This window comes from Lissotriton vulgaris, chromosome 12, assembly GCF_964263255.1.
Source record: "Lissotriton vulgaris chromosome 12, aLisVul1.2, whole genome shotgun sequence".
NCBI classification, from domain to species: domain Eukaryota; kingdom Metazoa; phylum Chordata; class Amphibia; order Caudata; family Salamandridae; genus Lissotriton; species Lissotriton vulgaris.
In genome coordinates this window covers 781,032,253-781,038,847 of record NC_141700.1, presented here as the reverse complement: position 1 = coordinate 781,038,847, position 6,595 = coordinate 781,032,253, and positions in this window count along the sequence as shown.

Sequence of the window (6,595 nt, the reverse complement as noted above, 5' to 3'; positions counted from 1 at the left end):
TTTAGGGCCCGCTTTGCAGGTCAGCGATATTTATTGCTAATGACATGCAAAGCGGGCGTACCCAAACGGTTAGCGACTGAAAACAGTCGCTAACACAGCTATCGCCTATTAGCAAGGCAGGTGAAGCGATAAAATAAATCGCACTAAGCGCGATTATCGCTATAAACTAACGCCTGCTAAAAAGCTGACTTACCTGTATAGTCGATGGATGTGGATTATCAGATTAAGCCCCCCTTGGCGTTCATGCGAGAATATAGCTGGATTTCCAGCGATATTCTCGCATTTCGCCACTATCGCTGGATATTTTAGCACAATGGAGAAAAACGCATGTTTTCTCTGCTAAAATATCCAGCGATAGGCAGCGATAAAAAAACCTGACTTCTAACCAAAACCAACCCTGTGCTTCTGGGGAAACTAATTTATCTCCATGCATTTCAGTTGCCTTATATGACAAACATGGAGATAAACACAAGCAACATAAAAGACTATTTAAACTGAGGGGCATATTATCAAGAAAGGCGATAAAATTATTGCTGCTTTAGCGGCAGGAAACTGCCGCTAATGCGGTGATAATGGCCTTGATAATAAGTCCTTGTGAATTCCCATAGCAGCCCAGGTCTGGGATGTCTGTTTTAGTACCAGGAGCGCTGGCGGCCGTCTGACCAAAATCAACCCTCGACTTCTGGGGAAATGAATTTATCGGCATGTATTTCAGTTGCCTTATACAACAAAAATGGGAATAAACACAGACTTCATAAAAAAAGTATTAAAACTATGTGAATAAGCATTTTCAAATCCATTATTTTTTGAGTGAATATTTTTCTTCAACTTTTGTGTGAGGATGGATGAGTGAGTGAATGCAAGTTAGATAGAATGATAGACTGAGTGTGTGCCCGTGGATGAATAGGTAAGTGACTGTGTCTATCAATGGATGAGTGGGAGAGGGCATGTACGAAGGGATGCTGAATGAATGGGTACATGGACGAAAAAGGGATAAGTGAGGGGCAGATGAATGAGCACGTGGATGGTGAGAGTTTTAACGAGTGAGTGTTTGTATGGATGGGCAATGCATCCAGCCACCCCTGTGTATTAATTTTCCAAATTGTCTATTCACTCATCCACTCAAACATTCTAATCTCAACATACCTTCATTAGCTCTCCACCACCAATCCTTCCATCCATGGATACCCCACACCAATCATTCAAGCATTCATTCATCCACCCACACACGTGTGCATTCCTACTTACAATCATGAAGCAATTGTTTAGCCATATACAGTTGTTCATTACACACCTTCCTTTGTGTACATTTATGTCTGTATTCATACAGCCTGTGATTGTAGTGTGCCTATTTGAAGGTTCCAGCTTGCTCCGCTATGTATGTTGCTTGTATGTAAAGGGGTGTCTGTATGTGTGTACGTCCATGTATATCTGCCTGCTTGTAGGTCTGTTTTAACCTATCCAGGGTGTCTTCATGGGCATGTGTATTATGTGTTCCATTTAGGCTTTTATGTATGCAGGTATTTGTGTCTATGGATGCATGTAATGCACATGACCACTGACATGTTCTGTATGTGGGTGGAAGAGGATCAGGCCAGGTTTCTGTACCCATTGATACGTGTAACACATGTGAATATTGATGTGTTCTGTTTGTGTGGGTGAATGGTGAGGAGCCAAGCTCTCTGTGGTCACCGGTGTGTGTAATGCACGTGAGCATTGACGGGTCATGTGTGTATGGATGAGGATCAGACCAGATCTCTGCGCACATGGGTGTGTGAATTGTACATGGACATGTTCTGTTTACGTGGGTGTATGAGGATCATGCAGGTCTCTGTGCTCATGGATACTTGTAAAACATGTGAACATTGACATGTTCTCTGTGTGTGGGTGGGTAGGGATCAGGACAGGTCTCTGTGCCCATGGATGTTTGTAATGCATGTGAACAATGATGTGTTCTGTTTGCGTGGGTTGATGAGGAGGAGGACAGGTGTCTGCCCATGGATACCTATAATACATGTGATCAGTGACATGTTCAATGTGTGTGGGTGGATGGCGATCAGGCCAGATCTCTGTACCCAATGATACTTGTAATACATGTGAAAATTGACGGTGTGTGGGTTGACTAGGATCAGACAAGTTCTCTTTGCCCATGGATGCATATAACGCATGTGAACATTGACATGTTCTCTGTGTGTGGGTGGATAGGGATCAGGACAGGTCTCTGTGCCCATGGATGTGTGTAATGCATATGAACATAGTTGTGTTCTATATGTGTGGGTGGATGGGGATAAGGCCAAGTCTCTGTGCCCATGGATGGTTGTAACACATGTGAACATTGACATGTTCTATGTGTGGGTGGATGGGGATCAGGCCAGGTCTCTATGCCCATGTATGCGTGTAATGCACATGAACATTGACGTGTTCTGTGTGGGTGGATAGGATCAGGCCAGTTGTCTGTGTCCATAAATGCATGTAATGCACATGAACATTGACGTGTTCTGTGTGGGTGAATGGGGAGGAGGCCAGGTCTCTGTGCCCATGGATGCATGTAATGCACATGAACATTGACGTGTTCTGTGTGCGTGGGTAGATGGGGAGGAGGCTAGGTCTCTGTGCCCATGGATGAGTGTAATGCACGTGAACATTGACGTGTTTTGTGTGGGTGGATAGGATCAGGCCAGGTCTCTGTGCCCATGGATGCGTGTAATGCACATGAACATTGACGTGTTCTGTGTGTGAGTGGATGGGGAGGAGGCCAGGTGTCTGTGTCCCTGGATGCGTGTAATGCACATGAACATTGACATGTTCTGTGTGTGAGTGGATGGGGAGGAGGCCAGGTCTCTGTGCCCATGGATGCATGTAATGCACATGAACATTGACGTGTTCTGTGTGTCAGTGGATGGGGAGGAGGCCAGGTCTCTGTGCCCATGGATGCGTGTAATGCACGTGAATATTGACGTGTTCTGTGTGAGTGGATGGGGAGGAGGCCATGTCTCTGTGCCCATGGATGCGTGTAATGCACGTGAACATTGACGTGTTCTGTGTGTGAGTGGATGGGGAGGAGGCCATGTCTCTGTGCCCATGGATGCGTGTAATGCACGTGAACATTGACTTATTCTGTGTGTCGGTGGATGGGGAGGAGGCCAGGTCTCTGTGCCCATGGATGCATGTAATGCACATGAACATTGACGTGTTCTGTGTGTCGGTGGATGGGGAGGAGGCCAGGTCTCTGTGCCCATGGATGCGTGTAATGCATGTGAACATTGACGTGTTCTGTGTAAGTGGATGGGGAGGAGGCCATGTCTCTGTGCCCATGGATGCGTGTAATGCACGTGAACATTGACGTGTTCTGTGTGGGTGGATGGGGAGGAGGCCATGTCTCTGTGCCCATGGATGCGTGTAATGCACGTGAACATTGACGTGTTCTGTGTGGTTGGATGGGGAGGAGGCCATGTCTCTGTGCCCATGGATGCGTGTAATGCACATGAACATTGACATGTTCTGTGTGGGTGGATGGGGAGGAGGCCAGGTCTCTGTGCCCATGGATGCATGTAATGCACATGAACATTGACGTGTTCTGTGTGGGTGGATGGGGAGGAGGCCATGTCTCTGTGCCCATGGATGCGTGTCATGCACGTGAACATTGACGTGTTCTGTGTGGGTGGATGGGGAGGAGGCCATGTCTCTGTGCCCATGGATGCATGTAATGCACATGAACATTGACGTGTTCTGTGTGGGTGGATGGGGAGGAGGCCAGGTCTCTGTGCCCATGGATGCATGTAATGCACATGAACATTGACGTGTTCTGTGTGTGGGTGGATAGGATCAGGCCAGGTCTCTGTGCCCATGGATGCATGTAATGCACATGAACATTGACGTGTTCTGTGTGGGTGGATGGGGAGGAGGCCAGGTCTCTGTGCCCATGGATGCGTGTAATGCACATGAACATTGACGTGTTCAGTGTGTGGGTGGATAGGATCAGGCCAGGTCTCTGTGCCCATGGATGCGTGTAATGCATGTGAACAGTGACGTGTTCTGTGTATGGGTGAATGGGGAGGAGGCCAGGTCTCTGTGCCCATGGATGCGTGTAATGCATGTGAACATTGACGTGTTCTGTGTGGGTGGATGGGGAGGAGGCCAGGTCTCTGTGCCCATGGATGCGTGTAATGCACATGAACATTGACGTGTCCTGTGTGTGGGTGGATAGGATCAGGCCAGGTCTCTGTGCCCATGGATGCGTGTAATGCACATGAACATTGACGTGTTCTGTGTGTGGGTGGATAGGATCAGGCCAGGTCTCTGTGCCCATGGATGCGTGTAATGCACGTGAACATTGACGTGTTCTGTGTGGGTGGTTGGGGAGGAGACCAGGTCTCTGTGCCCATGGATGCGTGTAATGCACGTGAACATTGACGTGCTCTGTGTGGGTGGATGGGGAGGAGGCCATGTCTCTGTGCCCATGGATGCGTGTAATGCACGTGAACATTGACGTGTTCTGTGTGGGTGGATGGGGAGGAGGCCAGGTCTCTGTGCCCATGGATGCGTGTAATGCACGTGAACATTGACGTGTTCTGTGTGTGGGTGGTTGGGGAGGAGGCCAGGTCTCTGTGCCCATGGATGTGTGTAATGCACATGAACATTGACGTGTTCTGTGTGGGTGGATAGGATCAGGCCAGGTCTCTGTGCCCATGGATGCGTGTAATGCACGTGAACATTGACGTGTTCTGTGTGTGGGTGGATGGGGAGGAGGCCAGGTCTCTGTGCCCATGGATGCGTGTAATGCACGTGAACATTGACGTGTTCTGTGTGTGGGTGGATGGGGAGGAGGCCATGTCTCTGTGCCCATGGATGCGTGTAATGCACGTGAACATTGACGTGTTCTGTGTGGTTGGATGGGGAGGAGGCCATGTCTCTGTGCCCATGGATGCGTGTAATGCACATGAACATTGACGTGTTCTGTGTGGGTGGATGGGGAGGAGGCCAGGTCTCTGTGCCCATGGATGCATGTAATGCACATGAACATTGACGTGTTCTGTGTGGGTGGATGGGGAGGAGGCCATGTCTCTGTGCCCATGGATGCGTGTCATGCACGTGAACATTGACGTGTTCTGTGTGGGTGGATGGGGAGGAGGCCATGTCTCTGTGCCCATGGATGCATGTAATGCACATGAACATTGACGTGTTCTGTGTGGGTGGATGGGGAGGAGGCCAGGTCTCTGTGCCCATGGATGCATGTAATGCACATGAACATTGACGTGTTCTGTGTGTGGGTGGATAGGATCAGGCCAGGTCTCTGTGCCCATGGATGCATGTAATGCACATGAACATTGACGTGTTCTGTGTGGGTGGATGGGGAGGAGGCCAGGTCTCTGTGCCCATGGATGCGTGTAATGCACATGAACATTGACGTGTTCAGTGTGTGGGTGGATAGGATCAGGCCAGGTCTCTGTGCCCATGGATGCGTGTAATGCATGTGAACAGTGACGTGTTCTGTGTATGGGTGAATGGGGAGGAGGCCAGGTCTCTGTGCCCATGGATGCGTGTAATGCATGTGAACATTGACGTGTTCTGTGTGGGTGGATGGGGAGGAGGCCAGGTCTCTGTGCCCATGGATGCGTGTAATGCACATGAACATTGACGTGTCCTGTGTGTGGGTGGATAGGATCAGGCCAGGTCTCTGTGCCCATGGATGCGTGTAATGCACATGAACATTGACGTGTTCTGTGTGTGGGTGGATAGGATCAGGCCAGGTCTCTGTGCCCATGGATGCGTGTAATGCACGTGAACATTGACGTGTTCTGTGTGGGTGGTTGGGGAGGAGACCAGGTCTCTGTGCCCATGGATGCGTGTAATGCACGTGAACATTGACGTGCTCTGTGTGGGTGGATGGGGAGGAGGCCATGTCTCTGTGCCCATGGATGCGTGTAATGCACGTGAACATTGACGTGTTCTGTGTGGGTGGATGGGGAGGAGGCCAGGTCTCTGTGCCCATGGATGCGTGTAATGCACGTGAACATTGACGTGTTCTGTGTGTGGGTGGTTGGGGAGGAGGCCAGGTCTCTGTGCCCATGGATGTGTGTAATGCACATGAACATTGACGTGTTCTGTGTGGGTGGATAGGATCAGGCCAGGTCTCTGTGCCCATGGATGCGTGTAATGCACGTGAACATTGACGTGTTCTGTGTGTGGGTGGATGGGGAGGAGGCCAGGTCTCTGTGCCCATGGATGCGTGTAATGCACGTGAACATTGACGTGTTCTGTGTGTGGGTGGATGGGGAGGAGGTCAGGTCTCTGTGCCCATGGATGCGTGTAATGCACGTGAACATTGACGTGTTCCGTGGGGATCAGGCCAGGTCTCTGAGGCATGAGCTCTCATGGGCAGGTCTGTGATCCTCCACAGAGCGCTGCTGCAGTCCCTGGAAGGCAGTGATGATAGTAGTTATTTATTTGCATTTTTAGGAAAACAGACTAATACGGCACCTAACGAAGCACAGCGAAAACTAATAACATAAAAAATAACAGCAGGGCGTTAAAACTGATGACTCAACCGCATATATTAAAAGGGATAAATAGTAATAAATATTAATGCCGCCAT